We start from the raw sequence: 19,587 nt of genomic DNA, 5'->3' as shown, positions 1-19,587 counted from the left end.
CTGGGATGCTGAATACAGTCTCACACCCAGAAAGCACATGTCCTGAGAGGGTACTAGACTGGACTTTATTTCGTTCACAGAATACCCCAGGCATCTTAGCACTGCTATCACATACTGTAAATGATGAAGTTCGTCCTTTTCTTGGGCCAGAATCAGGCAATCGTCCAAATAAGGATAGATCTGTATTCCTCTTAGCCTGAAGAAAGCTATCACTGGAGCCAGAACTTTCGTGAACACTCTGGGCGCAGTAGATAAACCAAAGGGCAATGCAGAGAACTGATAATGAGAAGTCCCAGCCCGAAAACGCAGATACTTCCTGCAACTGAGCCTGATAGGAACATGAAGGTAAGCCTCCTTGAGATCCAGAGTCACCATCCAGTGATCTTTGCCCAGCAGAGGCAAAAGCTGTTGTAACGTCAACATTTTGAACTTGGGAATGTCCAGATATGTGTTGAGGATAGATAAATCCAAAATTGGTCTCCACGTGTTCCCCTTCTTTGGTACTAGGAACAGGCGAGAATAAAATCCTAGGCCCACTTCTGGTAGAGGGACCGGTTGTATGGCCCCTATTTGAAGTAGCAGAGAAATTTGTTTGTGAGCCTCTAGTCTTTGCTGAGGAGGAACGTCTGGCATGCCTTTGAAAGGAGGCAAGGTATGGAAATAAAACTTGTAACCTTGGTGTATGATATCCAATACCCATCTGTCTTGAGTAATCAAACTCCAATTTTCCTTGAAGAGTGCCAACCTCCCTCCCAAAGGTGCTGCCAGGCAAGAAGGATCTGGCAGCTGAAAAGTTAGGTCATTGGGCCTGTTTACAAAAGGACTGGCCCCTGCCCTCACCCGAAGACTGTGCAGGTGAACTCCCCGTTCTAGGTCTGAAGGAACTCTGAGCTCTGCCCCTACCACGTCTAGATCTACCCCTAGACTGAGAATCATAAGAAGGATACGTCCACCCCTTAGCAGGCCAATTCCTACTAAACTTCGGAGGCTGAACTTGCAAAAAATCCTTAACAGCCTGCATAGACTTAGCCTTGTCTTCCATTTTCTTCAAGACTGACTCCACAGGTGAACCAAACAACACATCAGACTGTAAAGGAGCATCCAAAATCCTTGTCTTAACATGGTCAGATAAATTCTGATCCCTCAGCCAGGCGTGCCTGCGAAGAACTGAACCAGTGGCAGCCACCCTAGACGAGGCCTGTACAGCATCAAAACCACATTGCAAAGAATGCTTACCCACCTGTTCGAGACATGCACCAAATCTTGTAATTCTTTACACTCAATGCCTTCCGCCAGAGCATCTACCTTAGACTTCAATTGAGAAAGAAGATAGTTTTGATATTTCAACATGTGAAACTGGCAATTCAAAGCCCTCATAGCTAAGGTGGAAGAAGTATAGACTTTCTTTCCCCATCTATCCAAAGCTCTGGCCTCTTTATCTGGAGGAACCGGATTTTTACAACAGAGGCCTTGACACCCTTAGGTCCCTGACTAACAGTTTCTGGGTCGCCCTAGGACTCTTATAAAGATATTTATGAGCCTCAGGCACCCTGTAATACCTATCCGGTTTAACAGGAGCAGGAGGCAAAGAATCAGGATTAAGTGAAGCCTCTGCAAACACATCTTCCACAACATCCAGAACAGGTGGTATAGCCAAAGGCCTATGCTGGGGTAAAAGCAAAAATTCCTAAGCCTTTTCCTGGAATCAGAGAAGTCCTGACCTTCCCACTTAAAATGTTCCCTCATGGAATGAAGAGTCTCTGAAAAGAAAAATCCTCTGGAGGAGAAGCAGAAGGAGTGGAATCATCTGCATCAGAATCAGAATAAGGAGAGTACTCCTGCAAGTCTTCAGCCGAAGACTCTGAAACATCCGAAGCCTGCTCAAAACTCCCCAACTCTGGTTCCACCCTAGGCCTCTTATCAGGAGGGGCAAAGAACCTCTAATCAAAGTAATTAAATCTTCTGCCATTTTAAGCATGTGCTTCTTGGGCACAGATCCTGTTGAACTAGGAGTGACACCAACAGAAGCTAAACCTGGCCTGCCTCTGGGAGAAGCCTTGGAAACAGAAGGAGAGGGCCTAACCACCCTAGGAAGGGAGGGAGTACAGTAACCTGAGAAGCCCCTTCAGCCTGACCTACCTCCTGAGAGGCCACATCCTGCAATATCAAAGTCTCCCCCTGGGACTCCAGAGAAGCCTCGGGAACCACCGGTTCCACTGACCTCTAAAGAACCGGCGTCCGACGGACTCTTCTTGCCTGGGTTTAGCTGCTTTGTCTTTGCGCTTCTTGAGGAAGCGGCGGAGCATCCAACGGCATATTATAATTGCACCGCTTCCGAAGACCAACCTGGCACAATCTAACCTTCGCAATAGTGCGCTTATTGAACCTAGCACAAGCGACACCCAACAACGCCGTGCTCAGGCCCCAAACAAGGAATACACAAAGTATGATAATCTCTATGCGGTATCTGCTTCCCACAAGAAATACAGTTATTCACTTTTTCTGACATCCGGTAAACCACTGAGGCAAGAAAAACTAAAATATTCCCAACGGGTACTTAGCCAACTTTGACTCGGTCTGAAACTCGAATTGAAAATTTCAGAACGCCGAACGGCACTTGCAACGCTGCTTCTGCATCGGACCATGCGGCAAAAAAGACTGAGGATATGACGTCGGTCATGCGCATTTGTACCCTGACGTCCTGATGTCAGTCTTAAGCGCCTTGACCGACGTCAGCCTAATACTTTGATATTCGGGCCGACCGAGGACAGCGGATTACCCAAGTGTAAGGACTGCAGCAATGTGAGATGAAGAACATCTGATAGGTTTTTCCAGTTGAAGGACAGAGCATCCACCTTCCAAGCTTGTCTGTGGGGAGTCCTTGCACAAAATGTTTCCAATTGATAGTTCTGGGGGGAGGCAAACAGGTCTATATCTGGGCTCCCCCATTTGCTTGTCAACATGTTGAAAATACTTGGTTCCAGTTTCCACTCGTGTGGGTCCATGACATTTCTGCTTATTCTGTCTGCCAGTGTAGTTAGTTTTCCTGGCAGGAATTGAGCTTGTAGATGCACTTGGTAGCTCAAGGCTGTGTTCCACAATGCCATAGCTAGTCTGCAGTAGGGGTAAGAATGTGTACCCCCCCTGCTTGTTTATGTACCAAATAACAGTGGTGTTGTCCATCTTTACCATTAACTGTCCTGGAAGAATGTGGTCCTTGAAGGCTGTCAGAGCATTCTGTACAGCTAACATTTCTTTATGACTGATGTGAAGGTGCATTTGAATTGGGTTCCATTTGCCGTGAATGCACTTCCCTAGCAGGTGCACCCCCCCCCCCCATGCATAGTCTGATGCGTCTGTTATGGTTTGGGTGGCAGGGTTTAGTGTGAATGGTAGTCCCTTGTTTTGGTGGCAGGCCTCTGCCCACCAAAGGAATTCTAGGCGTAGACAAGGAATGACAGGAATCATTGCTTCTAGATCCTGAGAATGTTGACAACATAGGCTTTTTAGATAACAGTGTAGTTTCTTCATATGCAGTCTTGCATATGGAATTAGAAGAATGCAGGAGGCCATGAACCCCAAGGCTTGTAGTATTTGCCTTGCAGATAGCAGGGTTTTTGTGGCCACTTGTTTGAAGTAGGTTGTCAAGTGAATTTGCTTCTCTGGCGTGAGGAAAGCCATCTGGGAAGTTGTATTCAAGCTTGCTCCCAGGAATATAATTTGTTGACAAGGTACCAGGTGTGATTTCTTTTCATATATGGTGTACCCCAGACAAGTTAGCACCCTTTCTACAAAAGCCAGAAGATTCAAAAGTATGTCCTGATTTTCTGCCTGAATTAGACAATTGTCCAGGTATTGGTATATTTGAATATTTCTTTGCCTGCAAAATGAAATGACTGGAGCTAGGCACTTTGTGAAAAGCCTGGGTGCAGTAGATAAGCTAAAAAGCAGTGCAGAAAACTGATAGTGCGTGTACCCTGCTTTGAAGCTTAGGTATCTTCTGCAAGATTCCCTGATTGGGATGTGCAGGTATGCTTCCTTTAAAATTTAGTGTTGCCAACCAGGCATCTTTGCTTAGCATAGGAAGCAACTGGTGAAGAGTCAGCATCTTGAATTTTGGAATCACCAAAACGGTGTTTAGAGTAGGCAGGTCAAGGACAGAACATCATGATTTGTCTTTTCTGGGTACCGGGAAAAATCTCAAGTAGAAACCTTGTCCCTTTTCTTCTTCTGGTATCAACTGAATAGCCCCTATGCTTAATAGAGAGAGTACTTGCTTTTGGGCCTCTGCCCACTGATTTGGAGGTAGATCCAGCCAACCGCTTGGAGCTGGTAGTGTGTGGAAGTGAAATCTGTATCCTTAGGACACTACATTTAAACCCCATTTGTCCTGGGTAATGAGTCCACAGTTCTTTGCATGAAGTTCAATCTTTCCCCCCAAAGGGGCAGTCAGTTGAGAAGTGCTTAGAAGTTTTAAAAAGAAGTCACAGAGACAGTTTACCATAAAGGGAAGTTTTATTACTCCCAGATTTCGAAGTGGAGGACCCCCCACTGTTTAGTCCTATGCGTCCCCTGGGACTGAAGCCTGGGTCTGGACTGAGAAGGTCTGGAAGAGGCAGGAAAGGACCATTTCTTAGAAGGCCAATGCCTACCAAATCTTGGAGGTTTGTACTTGTTTTATTAAAAAAAAAAAAAAAAAAAAAAATAAATTAACAGTTTGCATAGATTTAGCTTTTTGTTCCATCAGAACTTCTTCTGCCCTGTTGCCAAACAGGCGGTCCTGATTTAAGGGAGATCCAGTAATTTCACTTTAATATGATCTGGCAAGGATTGCTCCTTAAGCCAAGCATGCCTTCTAAGTACAGACCCAGTTACCGCAGCCCTGTAAGATGCCTCTAGTGAATCAAAACCACATTGCAATGTATGTTTACCAACTTGTTCAGCAGAATGCATTAAATCCTGTAAATCCTTATTTTCAGCACAATCAGGAAACAACATAAATTTCTGTTTAAGCAATCCAATAATATGCAGCTGATACTTTAACATATGAAATTGGCAATTCAAGGCCCTAATGGCCAAAGTTGCAGAAGTGTATACCTTCTTACCCCATCTATCCAGCGCCTTGGAGTCTCTATCAGAGGGGGTAGGATTTTTGGCAGTAGTAGCTTTAATGCCCTTGGGTCCCTGTGAAATGGTTTCAGGATCAGCAGTAGGATTTTTGAAAAGGAACTTGTGAGAGTCAGGAAAGTACAGTTGTGTACCTACCATAAATGTAGATGTTAGAGTGTATTCACTGTTGCAGTCATTACTCTTGGGTTATCCTGCTGGCAGGCTACCCGCAGTCGGCCTGAATTCCAAAGTCTTGGTCCGGCGTCGGTTGCTGTCACCTCTTCCCTGACGTCAGAGCGCCAGGGGTACAACAGATGCAGCCAACGCCATTTTCTTCAGTTTTTCTTGCCCCAGATGTCAGGTGCCCCCAAAAGGGTAGGCTAAATAGATTATGCCAATAAACATGTATACACTAAAGTAAACAATTCCTTCATCTACAAGCAAATACACCACATAGGTTGTATAGAATAGAGAAGTACAGATAAGACCCAGCAAATGAAAGGGGGATAGTGGGAGGGTAACCTGAACTGCAACAGTGAATACACTCGATCTACATTTATGGTAGGTACACAACTGTACTATGTTCATCGTGTTTCACTGTTGCGTCATTACTCTTGGGTTGAATCCCACAGCTGAAGATGGGTGGCTGGGCTAAATAGGATTAGGAGAGGCTATGAGGCCCTGCAGTGGCAAACCCTCCTCTGGACTTAGAGTAGAGAGGTAAGTGGGAGTGCTTTGTAATAGTGTGCACTGAACTCCAAGTTGGAGCCTCTAAGATGTCTTTGGTTGGTACTCCTCTGAGGAAGGCTGCTGAAGTGGCTGCTGCTCTGGTAGAGTGTGGCCTAATGCCCTTAGGCACTGATTTGCCATGCTGTGAGTAGCAGAAACGAATGCAATGGCCTATCCATTTTGAAATAGTCTGTTTTGAGATAGCCTTTCCTTGTGATCCTGCAGCATATGCCACTAAATGTTGCTCAGTCTTCTGAAAGCTTTAGTTCTGTCCAAGTAGAAGCGTAGCTGTCTGTGTATGTCCAAAGAATGCAGAAGTCTCTCACCCTTGTTCTGTGGGTTTGGATAAAAGGTAGGCAAGTGAATGGTTTGGTTAAGGGCCACACTGGAACCACCTCCATGCATGTCATGGAAAGGACCTTGGGACTTTTTGAACCACATCTTTCGGCCACTCCACTGATTCCTGAAGTAGGATTCTTTGGGGAGGCCAAATACATGCCCATGGCAGAGAAGGTCTTTCCATCCTTCTCACATCTGGGCAGCACTTCTTTTACCTCAGGGCCAAATAGAGTAGTTCCGTCAAAGGGTCATTGATGAAATTGGACTTAAATGGCTCTGCAAAATCGCAAATCCGCATCCAGGCATGCCTCTTCATTGAAATGTCTGAACCCGCTGCTCTAGAGGTCCATTCCACTACGTTGGAAACTAAAGTAATAGAACTATTGGATAATGACTGCATCGTTGCCAGCTGAGAAATCTCCAAACCTTGAACCTCTGCAGAAATGGCTACTGAGAGAGTATTTGCTAACTCCTTGGTCAAATCTCTCTGAAGTCTGATAAAGTGTGCTAAATACTTCAGAGATCACAAGGCAAAGGTTGCCGAAGCACAGGCACACCTCCCCAGTCTGTCCATCGCCAGCAACTCCCTGTTGGAGGGGGTGGACAGTGGAACTCTCGTTGGCAAGTTCCTTCTTCGTTGCTGCCGCAACAACCATGGCATCAACTGGATTTCCTTTCCCCCAAACTGCCTGTCAACAGTTGGTGCCATTATCCTATCCTGTCTCTGAGGCATGGGTTCTATGGAGACAGGTTCCTTTCACGTCCGCCCAGAGATCATGCCAATGAGCTTGTCAGCAGGCGGAGTCACCTAGGAAGTACAGGGTCCCATACCGAAAGTCTCCAAGAGAACAGATTCCTCTGGCATAGGTTTGGAGGGAATCCAGCCACCTCTCTAAGGATTTCTAGGTTGTCTCCAAAGGGAACATATTCAGAAGGTGATCATAGGGACCCTAAGCCCTCGTCAAAATTTATGTCTTTGGTGACAGACTCTTGTGGGGAGTCTAGATACTTCCTTTTGCATGTCCTCTTCCTGGGCAATTCCTCAGTGGGATGCTCTGGGGAAGTCTTGGAAGAAGTCAAAATTCCCTGGGAGAAAACTTGAGGTTTCGGTACAGAATGCCCTTGTGGAAAAAGGCGGTGAGGCTTCAGGCATTGGGGCATCATGGTGGAATAAGTAGGATTTGAAGGGAAAGGTCCCATCAGGACTGCTAAGACAGAGTAAGTATAGTTGTGTACACTTACCATAAATGTAGATGTTCGAGTGTATTCACTGTTGCAGTCATCACATTTGGGTTACCTGCTTGCAGTAGCCTTCAGTCGGCCTCTATCAAAGTCTTGGGTCCTGCATCAGTTGCGGTCTCATCTTCCGTGGCGTCAGGTAATCAGGGGTATAAAGCATGCAGCCGACGCCCTTACATCAGTTTTTCTTGCCCCAGATGTCAGGTGCCCCCCTTAATGGGAAGCAATAATATATATATATATATATATATATATATATATATATAATATATATATATATAATCAACAAGGTTATACCTCCAACAAAAAAGCAAATACACCAAAAAGCTTTTAAGTACAGTAAAGGAGAATAGAGGTATATCCAAAAGAGGTCAGGGGGTGGAGGGAGGGTAAACCAGGACTTCAATAGTGAATACACTTGAACATCTACATTTATGGTAAGTGTACACAACTGTACTATGTTCTTCGTGTTTCACTGTTGCAGTCATTACATTTGGGTAGATTCCCAAAGCTAAGGATGGGAGGAAGAATTTAGATAGCATTAGGACCAGCAATAAGGTCCTGCAAAACTGCAGTGGCAAAAGCAGCTCTGGATTTAGAGAAAATTGTCAAATGGTAATGCTTGGTGAAAATATGTACAGAACTCCAGTTAGCAGCTTCTAGGATGTCTCTGGTACGGACACATCTGAGAAACGCTGTAGAGGTAGATGCAGCCCTGGTTGAATGGGGCCTAATCCCCAGTGGGATAGGTTTTCCATGGTGCTTATAGTAGAAATGAATGCAATGGCCTATCCATTTAGAAATGGTTTTCTTTGAAACAGCCTTCTCTTATGCCCCTGCAGCAAATGCCACCCACAGTTGTTCAGATGTCCTTTCAGGTTTAGTCCTCTCCAAGTAAAATCTAAGTTGTCTGTGCACATCTAAGGAGTGCAGTATCCGTTCCCCTTTGTTCTGTGGATTAGAAAAGAAGGTTGGCAAGTGAATGGACTGATTAAGAGCCACACTGGAAACCACCTTGGGCATGAAAGAGGGATTTGGGCCTGAGGGACACCCTGTCCGCATGAAAGATAATGAAAGGCTCCACTACCATAAGGGCCTGCAATTCAGATACCCTTCTTGCTGAAGTGAGTACTAAAAGGAAAGCTGTTTTCCAAGAAATGAATTTTAACTCTGCAGTTGCAGCTGGCTCAAAAGGAGGAAGAGTGAGTTTTTCTAATACAAAATTAAGGTCCCAGGCTGGAGTTGGGGCTCTACTGGGTGGTCCTAACTTTTTGACCCCTCTGAGGAACTGCTTGAGCAGTGGGTGAAAAAAGAGGGGTGGTTCTGTGTTGTAATGAGCTGAAATAGCTGAGGCATGAATTTTGATGGAGGAAAGGAAAAGCCCTTGTGAAGCATCTCAGTTAAGTACTGAAGAATCTGGGGTAAAATTGGGCGCTGCTGTGGCCATCTCTTGTGTTTGATTCCAGGCACAGAATCATTTCTATTTTTCAGCATAAGATTCTCTAGTACTAGGCCTCCTTGCCTCCAAAATGACATCCAATATTTGTTTACTGAGGGATGATAATGGAGAGATTAAGTCATTAGCCAGGCTGCCAGGTTCAGGGTTTGAAGCTGGGGATGCAGAATCTGGCTCTCCGGCTGAGACAGCAGGGTGGGGGGGGGGGTCTGAGGTAGATGCCAGGGGGCCAGCTGTGACACTGCGCAAGAGGGGGTACACCAGTGTTGGCGTAGCCAGTCTGGCACAATCAGCATCATCCTTGGTTTGTCCTGTTTGATCTTTAGTAGTACTTTGGAGAGGAGAGGCAGAGGAAAGGCATAAACTGATAGGCTTTTCCAAGTGACAGAGCATCCACTATCCAAGCTCGTTTGTAGGGAGTCTTTGTGCAGAAATTGTCCAATTGGTAGTTTTGGGGGGAGGCAAAAAGGTCTATATCTGGGATTCCCAATTTGTTGATCAACATGTTTAAAATCTATGGTTCCAGTTTCCACTTGTGTGGGTCCATAAGATTTCTGTTTAGTTCATCTGCCAGTGTATTAAGTTTTCCTGGCAGGAATTGAACCTGTAGATGCACTTGGTAGCTCAAGGCTGTGTTCCACAGAGCTATGGCCAGTCTGCAGAGGGGGTAAAGAAAGGAACCCCCCCCCCCCTGCTTATGTACCACATAACAGTGGTGTGATGTCCTTCTTTACCATTAATTGTCCTGGAAGAATGTGGTCCTTGAAGGCTGTCAGAGCATTTTGTACAGCGAACATTTCTTTTTGATATGCATTTGCATTTGACTTGGGTTCCATTTGCCCTGAATGCACTTCCCTGCCAGGTGAGCCCCCAATGCATAGTCTGATGTGTCTGTTAGGGTTTGGGCGGCAGGTGGTACAGTGAATGGTAGTCCCCTGTTTTGGTGGCAGGCCCCTGCCCACCAAAGGAATTCTAACCGTAGGCAAGGTATGATAGGAATTATTGCTTCTAGATCCTGAGAATGTTGACACCATAGGCTTTTTAGATACCATTGTAGTTTCCCCATATGCAGTCTTGCATATGGAATCAGAAGAATGCACGAGGCCATGAACCCCAAGGCTTGCAGTATTTGCCTTGCAGGTAAGCAGAGTTTTTGTGGCCACTAGTTTGAAGTAAGTTGTCAAATGAATTTGTTTCTCTGGCGTGAGGAAAGCCATCTGGGAAGTTGTGTTCAAGGTTGCTCCCAGGAATATAATTTGTTGACAGGGTACCAGATGTGATTTCTTTTCGTTTATGGTGTACCCCACACAAGTTAAAGCCTTTTGTACAAATGCCAGATGATTCAGAAGTATGTCCTGGCTTTCTGCCTGAATTAGACAATCGTCCAGGTATGGGTATATTTGAATATTTCTTTGCCTGCAAAATGCAATGACTGAAGCTAGGCACTTTGTGAATACCCTGGGCGCAGTAGATAAGCCAACGGGCAATGCAGCCTGCTTCGAAGTGTAGGTATTTTCTGCAAGATTCCCTGACTGGGATGTGCAGGTAGGCTTTCTTTAATTCCAGTGTTGCCAACCAGGCATCTTTGCCTATCATGGGAAGCAACTGGTGAAGAGTTAGCATCTTTAATTTTGGAATCACCAAAAAGGTGTTTAGGATAGACAGGTCCAGGACAGGACACCATGAGTTGTCTTTTCTGGGTACCAGCAAAAGTCGAATAAAAACCTTGCCCCTTTTCCTCTTCTGGTACAGTCTGAAGAGCCTTTAATCTTGAGAGAGAGAGACAGAGTACTTGCTTTTGAGCCTCTGCCCACTGATTTGAGCGTACATCTGGCCAACCGTTTGGGGTTGGTAACGTGTGGAAGTGAAATCTGTATCCTTGGGAAACTATGTTTAAAAACCCATTTGTCCTGGGTAATGAGTTCCCAGTTTTTTGCTTGCAGAGTAATCTTTCCCCCTACGGGAGCAGTCAGTTCAGAAGTGCTTGGAAGGTTTACAGTTAAGTCATTGAGACAGCTTACCATAGGGGGGAGTCTTACTACTCCCTGATTTGGAAGTCGGAGCCCCTCAAGTCATTGAGACAGCTTACCATAGGGGGGAGTCTTACTACTCCCTGATTTGGAAGTGGGAGCCCCTCACTGCTTAGTCCTGTGCGTACCCTGGGACTGAAGCCTGGGTTTTCTGCTGGTTCTGGCTTTGAACTCAGAAGGCCTGGAAGAGGCAGGAAAGGACCAATTTTTTGAGGGCCAATGCCTACTAAATCTAGGAGGCTGCACTTGTAAGAAATCTTTAACAGTCTGCATAGATTTAGCTTTTCCCTCCATCTTTTTAAGAACAACTTCTGCTTTGTCACCTCACAGGCGGTCCTGATTTAAGGGAGCATCCAGCAATTTAGTTTTAACATGATCTGGCAAAGATTGCTCCTTAAGCCAAGCATGCCTTCTAAGTACAGACCCGGTGACAGCAGCCCTGCAAGATGCTTCTAGTGAATCAAAACCACATTGCAAAGTACGTTTTCCAACCTGTTCAGCAGAATGCGTTACATCCTGTAAATCCTTATTTTCAGCACAATCAGAAATCAACATCATTTTCTGTTTAAGCAATCCAATAATACGCTGCTGATACTTTAACATATGAAACTGGCAATTTAAGGCCCTGATGGCCAAGATTGCAGCGGTGTATACCTTTTTACCCCATCTATCCAGGGCACTGGAATCTCTATCAGAGGGGGTAGGATTTTTGGCAGTAGTAGCCTTAATACCCTTGGGTCCCTGAGAAATGGTCTCAGGATCCGCAGTAGGATTTTTAAAAAGGAACTTGTGAGAATCAGGAATACTGTAATATCGATCAGGTTTCCTGGGAGCAGGAGGTAGAGAGTCAGGGGCCAAGCTAAATTCCGAAAAGGCATCGTCAACAATGTCCAGCACTGGAGGGATAGCTAAAGGCCTGTGTTGGGACAGGAGTAAGAAATCTCAAAGCCTCTTTTTAGAATCAAAGTAATCCTGGCTTTCCCAGTGAAAATGTTCCCTAAGAGTATGCAAGGTTTCACCAAAAGAAAAATCCGCTGGGGGTGAAGCAGAGGGAATAGAGTCCTCTGCATCACAATCCTCATAGGTAGATAAGGGTAAATCCTGGCCATCAGAGGAGACAGAAATTTCAGAATCTTGGTCAGAAGTATCATAAGCAAATTCAGTCCTAGGTCTCTTAGAGGGGGAAGGTTGGCTTCCCCTGATTAAAGTAATAAGGTCTTCAGCCATTCTTATCATTTGTTTTTTAGGCATAGAGGCCTGACCATGGGGTATGGGCGGTTTCCTAGGCATGGTTCGTGTTTTAGGCCTCGAAGAAGAAGATGATGTCTGTTTAATATGCAAATCAGTAGGCCTGAATACACCCTCAGAAGCCGGTGCCTGCACAGCGGCTCCGGACTCATCCAAGGTAGAGACATCCGCAGGTTCCACAGTTGAAGCATCTCGCGGCATACTGGACTCCGAATGGGTCTCAGTAGAGGCCTGCAAATCTGAAGTAGCGGGTATCACGGGTCGTGAAAGCATCTCACTGAGTACTGGCGACTAGAGAAGTGTCATCAGCAACTTTGGACCTAGGTGGCCTGTCTCTGTCTTTATCTTGGCGTTTTTTCAGAATGTTGGTAGTCAGGTGGCTTACCGAATACATATCTGGATAATTGAACAGAGTACCAAAATATTTAGAAGCGAAAATGTACCGACGACGAATAGTTCATGGCTTAAATAAGGCACAAAACAGACAGCAAGGTACATCGTGGTCAGGGCCTAGGCAAGGAATACAGTACGAATTAAAATCTTTATGAGGTATTTGCTTTCCACAAGAAATACAATTACTGACTTACTGACATTGGTTTAGAGCAAGAAAAAGTTTCCCCAATGGGGTACTTAGCTTTAGTTGAAGACTTTGGTTCTGAAACTCGAAAACAAAAATTTCAGGAATCGGCCGACTGGCACTTGCGAACAGCTTCAGCTTCGGGCACCGCACGGCAAGAAAGACTGATGTAATGGCGTCGGCTGCATGTTTTATACCCCTGACTACCTGACATCATGGAAAATGAGAATGCAACCAAAGCAGGACCCAAGACTTTGATAATCAGGCCGACTGAGGGCTACTGCAAGCAGATAACACAAATGTGATGACTGCAACAGTGAAACATGAACATCACTCTCTTCGCTGTCTCGAAGACAGAGCCTGAAGGAGCCATAGAGAGGCTATGATCAGAGAAATGTCGGCTGCATGCTTTATACCCCTGACTACCTGACATCATGGAAGATGAGAATGCAACCAACGCAGAACCCAAGACTTTGATAATCAGGCCGACTGAGGGCTACTGCAGGCAGATAACACAAATGTGATGACTGCAACAGTGAAACATGAAGAACATCACTCTCTTCGCTGTTTCAAAGACAGAGCCTGAAGGAGCCACAGAGAGGCTATGATCAGAGAAAGATTTCCGAATCATCCCCTCTCTCTGTTCAGTTGGCATTGCCCCAGAGGAGGAAGCCAGAACCAAACTGTCCAGTGCTGAAGTGCCGAGGAATAGAGATGGCTCCGAAAACTTTGGAGTCGAATGCTGTACCCCAGACCTGTCAGACATACTTTGGCTCTGATAGCTCTCCAGATCCAAAAGGATTACAGGTCTCAGACACAATGTCTGATCTGACGATAAAGAGATCCTCAGATCTGAGACCGACAGATTCGGATGACTTTGATCTTGTTACTCTAAGATAACAGACGGTGTTAGAGGAGGAACTTGTAGAGAGGGTGTGGTGGAAGGTTGGGGACCCTGACCCAGAGAGGTAGGGACAGAGGAGAAAAAGAACAGTTGTGTACACTTACCATAAATGTAGATGTTCAAGTGTATTCACTGTTGCAGTCATTACATTTAGGGTAATCTGCTGGCAGGGTGCCCTGAGTCGGCCTGTATAACAAAGTCTTGGGTCCTGCGTCGGTTGCTGTCTCCTTTTCCATGACATCAGGGGTATAAAACATGCAGCTGATGCCATTTTAATCAGTTTTTCTTGCCCCAGATGTCAGGTGCCCCCCAAATGGGGAGCAAAAATATATAAATAAACTGTAAATATATAAATGCACCTTAGAAACATAAAATTTACCTTCAACTAAAAGCAAATACACCACAAAGGCTTTTGAGTATAGTGAAGTTAAGAAAAGGTATAGAATGGGGGATGGTGGGTGGGTAACCCAGACTGCAACATTGAATACACTCGAACATCTACATTTATGGTAAGTGTACACAACTGTACTACGTACTTAGTGTTTCACTGTTGCAGTCATTACATTTGGGTAGAATCCCAAAGCTATGGATGGGAGAATGCTAAACAGCATGAGGAGCAGCTATAAGGCCCTGCAGGACTGCAGTGGCAATGCCTGTGCTAGATTTTGAAAGAGGTAAATGATAATGCTTTGTAAACGTATGAACAGAGCTCCAAATAGCAGCTTCTAGAATGTCTTTGGTTGGGACCCCTCTGAGAAAAGCTGCTGAAGTAGAGGCAGCCCTGGTGGAATGGGATCTGATCTCCTTGGGCACAGGTTTACCATGGTGCAAATAGCAGAAACAAGTGCAATGGCTTATCCATTTAGAAATAGTCTGCTTTGATGTAGCCTTCCCCTCTGATCCTGCAGCAAATGCTACCAGTAGTTGCTCAGACTTTCTTAGAGAATTTGTCCTGTTTAAGTAGAATATTAGTTGTCTGTGCACATCCAATGAATGCAGAATCCGCTCCCCCTTGTTCTGCGGATTTGGGAAAATAGTTGGCAGGTGAATGGTCTGGTTAAGAGCCACACTGGATACCACCTTAGGCATAAAGGCAGGGTTGGGTCCTGAGGGCCACCCTGCCCGGGTAAAATATAATGAAAGGCTCCACTGCCATGAGAGCCTGTAGTTCATAGGTTCATAGATTAGTACTAAGCTAGCTGCCCTTGCGAGCAGTTTTAAGCTTAGCCAATTATCGCTTGGGAGACTCGAACCCTGCACTTTGTGTTTGTAAGGCAAACACCTTAACCACTAGGTCACCTTCCCAACCATTCTAGCTGAAGTGACTGCCAAAAGAAAAGCCATCTTCCAAGATAGAAAATTTTTTATCCGCAGTAGCTGCTGGTTCAAAAGGAGACAGGGTGAGTTTTTCCAGCACAAAATTGAGGTCCCATGCACGAGTTGGTATTCTCCTGGGAGGCCTTACATTTTTGGCCCCTCTGAGATACTGTTTTAGCAGTGGATGAGAAAAGAGGGGAGGCTCTGTGTTGTAATGAGCCAAGATGGCAGAGGCATGGATTTTTATTGAAGAAAAGGATAGGGCGTTGTCAAGCATTTCAGTTAAGTATTGTAAAATATGAGGAATATTGGGCCTTGCTGTGTGTATTCCTCTTGCTTGGTTCCAAGCACAGAATCTCTTCCATTTATCAGCATAAGATTTTCTAGTACTAGGCTTTCTGAAGAAGGGACATTCCCAAAAGCTTTGTTTGTTATCTAATAAATTGAGTGTTTTTCCATCTATTCGGTTTTCTTTTTTGTCATTTAGAGGTAGAAGGATCGGTGGAAGTTAACTAAAAGTGAACTTTTTTATTTTTGTATACTAAGTTTAATATCCACTTGCCCTGGGTTATTACCTGACAATTTTGAGCATGAAGTGGTAATTTCCCCCCAAGGGGGCTGCCAAAAGATGAGTGCTTGGAGATGGTAGAGGAAAGTCATTGAGACTGCTTACTGTAAGGTTGTGCTTTGTTACCTCCAGATTTGGAGGTGGAGGCACCCCATTGCTTTGACCTGTAAGATCCCTGTGATTGATATCTGGAGCTTTTTGAGTACCTGGGTTTGCCCTGAGTGGCTCTGTTGGACACAGGAAAGGACTAATTTTTAGTAAGCCAGTGCCTACTGAACCTGGGTGGCTACACTTGCAAGAAATCTTTTACAGTTTGCATAGATTTAGCTTTGTCTTCCATTTTCTTTAAAACCTCTTCTGCCTTATTACCAAACAGAGTATCATGCTGCAAAGGGGCATCCAACAATTTAGCTTTAACATGATCAGGCAGATTTTGCTGCTTGAGCCAGGCATGCCTTCTTATCACAGATCCAGTAACGGCGGCCCTACAAGAGGCATCCAAGGAATAAAAAACCACACTACAAAGTATGCTTTCCAACCTGTTCTGCTGAATGCAATAAATCCTGTAACTCTATTTTCCACACAATCAGAAATCAACATCATTTTTTGTTTCAGTAAGCCCATAACATGCTGTTGATATTTAAGCATATGAAACTGGCAGTTTAAAGCCCTGATTGCCAAGGTTGCAGATGTATAAACCTTCTTACCCCATGTATCCAGTGCCCTGGAATCTCTATCAGAAGGGGTAGGATTTTTGGCTGTAGAAGCCTTTATACTCTTGGGACCCTGAGAAATAGTCTCAGGATCAGCAGATGGAGTTTTGAAAAGAAATTTGTGGGAGTCAGGAACCCTGTAATATCTGTCTGGCTTACTAGGAGCCAGAGGCAGGGAATCAGGAGCCATGCTTGATTCCGAGAACACATCAACAACAATGTCTAATACAGGAGGTATTGCCAAAGGCCTATGCTGAGGAAGAAAAAGGAAATCCCCTAAGCCTCTTTTTTAATTCAGAGAAGTCCTGACTCTCTCAGTGAAAATGTTCCCTTAAAGTATGCAGTCTCTCCAAAAGAGTAATCCTCAGGAGGAGATGCAGATGGGATGCAGATGGGATGGATTCCTCTGCATCAGAATCCTCATAAGGTGGAATAGAAAATTGCTGATCACAAGAGGAATCAGAAGAAATGGAAACCTGATCTGAAGATTCATAATCAGTGCCTTGCCTAGGCCTCTTAGCAGGGGGGGTTGGGAACCACTGATCAAGGTAATTAAATCCTCAGCCATTTTGATCATTTGTTTTTTAGGCATAAGGGCCTGAGCACGTGGCTCGTGTGTTGGTTTTTTAGACATAGAAGTTGCTTTTGACCTTGTTTTTGTTGATGGCGTCAGTTTAATATAAAAATGTTGAGTCCTGAAAACACCCTCAGAAGCCGGTGTCTGCTCAGCGGCTCAGGACCCATCCAAGGGAGAGACATCCGCAAGTTCAATACTTTGTGAATTTCACGGCATACCGGACTCTGAATGAGTCTCGATAGAGGCCTGCAACTCAAACGTACCGGGTATCAGGGGCTGCGAAAGCGCCTCACTGAGTACCAGGCGAACCGGCGACTGGCTTAGAAGAAGCTTAGTTGGTTTTGGACCTCGACGGTCTGTCCGTCTTTTTCCTTGCATTTTTTGTGAACTCCGGTAGTTGGATTGCTAACCAACGACATTTCAGGGTAGTTAAATCTTGAGCCAAAATATTTAGAAGCAAAAATACACTGACGCTTAATAGTGCGTTGGTTAAATTTAGCACAAAACTGACAGCAAAGCACATTGTGATCAGGGCCTAGACAAGGAATACAGTACAAATGAAAATCCTTATGAGGTACTTGCTTCCCACAAGTAATGCAATTATTAACTTTTACTGACATCAGTAAGGAGCAAGAAAAAGTTTTCCCAAAGGGGTACTTAGCTTTAGTTTGAAGACTTCGGTTCTGAAACTCGAAAAACGAACATTTCAGCAGTCGACCGACTGGCACTTGCGATCTGCTTCGGGCACCGTGTGGCAAGAAAGACTGATTAAAATGGCGTTGGCTGCATGTTTTATACCCCTGACGACCTGACGTCATGGAAGAGGAGACAGCAACCGACGCAGGACCCAAGACTTTGTTATTCAGGCCACCTGAGGGCAACCTGCCAGCAGATTACCCTAAATGTAATGACTGCAACAGTGAAACACAAAAAACATCAATCTGCTCCTGAGCAGAGAGGATCTTCCTCATTACTCTCTCCACATCTTCTTCTGGGAGACTTCTGGAAGAACGAGTAGAGTAAATGGAGGGGGATGCTGGTCTCTACAAAAAAGGTAATGGGAGTTTGTCAGGAACTGTGTCTACCAATGGAGAACATCTTGTCTCTTGTCTGAGGACAATATAGAGTCTCCGAGGGTTCTGTCTGATCAGATACATTATAGAATCTGATTTTTTAGTCTTCTGCTCCGACTTAGCCAATACCGGATTCATAAAGCTTGATTTAGATTTTGTAGGATCCAAGGGAGCAGCTGGATCCTGAACTCTCACTTTCTTCTGATCCTGGGTTGAGACCCGATCTTTTGCATTTCTCTTCTGAGAAGAGTTTGAGGAGGATTTGGACAAAGTAGGTGTCAACTTTGGAGACTGGGATATGGATTCTCCAAAAGAGGAAGGATCAAGGCCTTTCAATATCAATTTCTTTCTGCGTTCAAAGCTCGCAGATTAAATCTGTGGCAAATCAAGCAGTCCTCCAGTAAATGGAAAGGACCCAGTACATACAAAGGGTGTGTGCATCCGAGAGTGGCAACTTATGCCCACATTTGGAGCACTTTTTGAAACCCGGAGGTTTGTCAATCATCATGCATTTACTGATAAAGGAAAAACGGATATTATAGAAGAAAAACAATCAAAATAGAAAAAGGTAAAGTTTTTAACAGGACAGAAGAAATAGAGGGATACTAACAATGGTATAAGAGTTATAACAAGGTCATACGGGTAAGGAGATACCAACGATAGTATCAGAGTATCAAGTACGAAAAAGGGAAAAGAAAGAAACAGGAGCAGCAGCGAAAAGGAAAAACGTATAGCTATAACACTCTAAAGGCGCTAGTTAAGAGAAGGAGGCAAGGGAATACCAACAACGGTATGAAAGAATTTACGACAAAGTTTTAAGGGCAAGGGAGTCAAAAATAAAAAGTAAGAACAGTAGAGATATTAACCACAAAAATTTGAACTACTTAATGGAAAAAGTTAACACAAAAATTCAGAAAACTTTACTTATCTAACGCAGCTCGAGAAAGATTGGTAGACCATGTCCGATAGCTAGAAGCTGCAAACGAGATCCAAGGTAATATGGTAGGGGCATTGTGGGTAAGGAAGAAGCTCAAGAGATTTGGTGGCTGCGAGCTTTAGCATCAGCCGAATAGGATCCAAAAGATCAGATCCAAACCCACTTGTTGAGGACAGAATGAAGACTGACAACATCAGATGCAATGTTCCTCTCATCAGAGGCAAAACAGTTCCACCAATCTTAAGATGGTTCCTGAAAAGTGGGTTACAAACCCAGATGTTCGGCAGTCTTGCACTAGCTAATGCAGGGTTCTTGTAGACTTATTGCAGCCTTCTCCTGGTAGATGCCTTAGACAGCATGTACAGCAGCTCACAGCACAACAGCAAGCCAAGCTGCACAAGAATCCAAAATTAAAACTGAAGATGTTTCACCAAAACAGCAACCAGATCAGTTAAGGGAAGTTCCACACATACTGCCAAATTGAGGCAGTCAGGAATTAATGCCCCTCTACTTTTTGTCACACCAAAAGCAAAACAGAAGCAGCCATCTAAAGTGGATTCCTGAGGAGCAATTTGATGGTTTTCCAGTGAACAGCAATATTTCCCAAATGCTGCAGATTTTAAAAGTAAGATGGAAAAAAGGGGTTAATACTCTAGGTATGATGCATGAACTAAGTAGGTGAGGAGATAAGAAAAAGATGGGAACTCAAGCTTTAACAGCTTAAGTGGTGGGTCTTCCCAGTCAGATCTTCTGCTCATTATGAAATCAGAC

The 19,587-nt window shown here is 44.6% G+C and overlaps 1 protein-coding gene across 1 annotated transcript in view; it reads right to left on the bottom strand.

Annotated features, from left to right (window-relative positions):
• The window catches only part of CTDSPL2 (CTD small phosphatase like 2), a gene marked incomplete in the record, with an annotated part of 2,284,573 nt that overhangs the window by 1,286,348 nt on the left and 978,638 nt on the right, over positions 1-19,587 (bottom strand).

Source organism: Protopterus annectens, chromosome 7.part0 (assembly GCF_019279795.1).
Source record: "Protopterus annectens isolate FY-2018-M chromosome 7.part0, PAN1.0, whole genome shotgun sequence".
Taxonomy (NCBI): domain Eukaryota; kingdom Metazoa; phylum Chordata; order Ceratodontiformes; family Protopteridae; genus Protopterus; species Protopterus annectens.
This window is presented reverse-complemented; position numbering and strand designations above follow the sequence as displayed.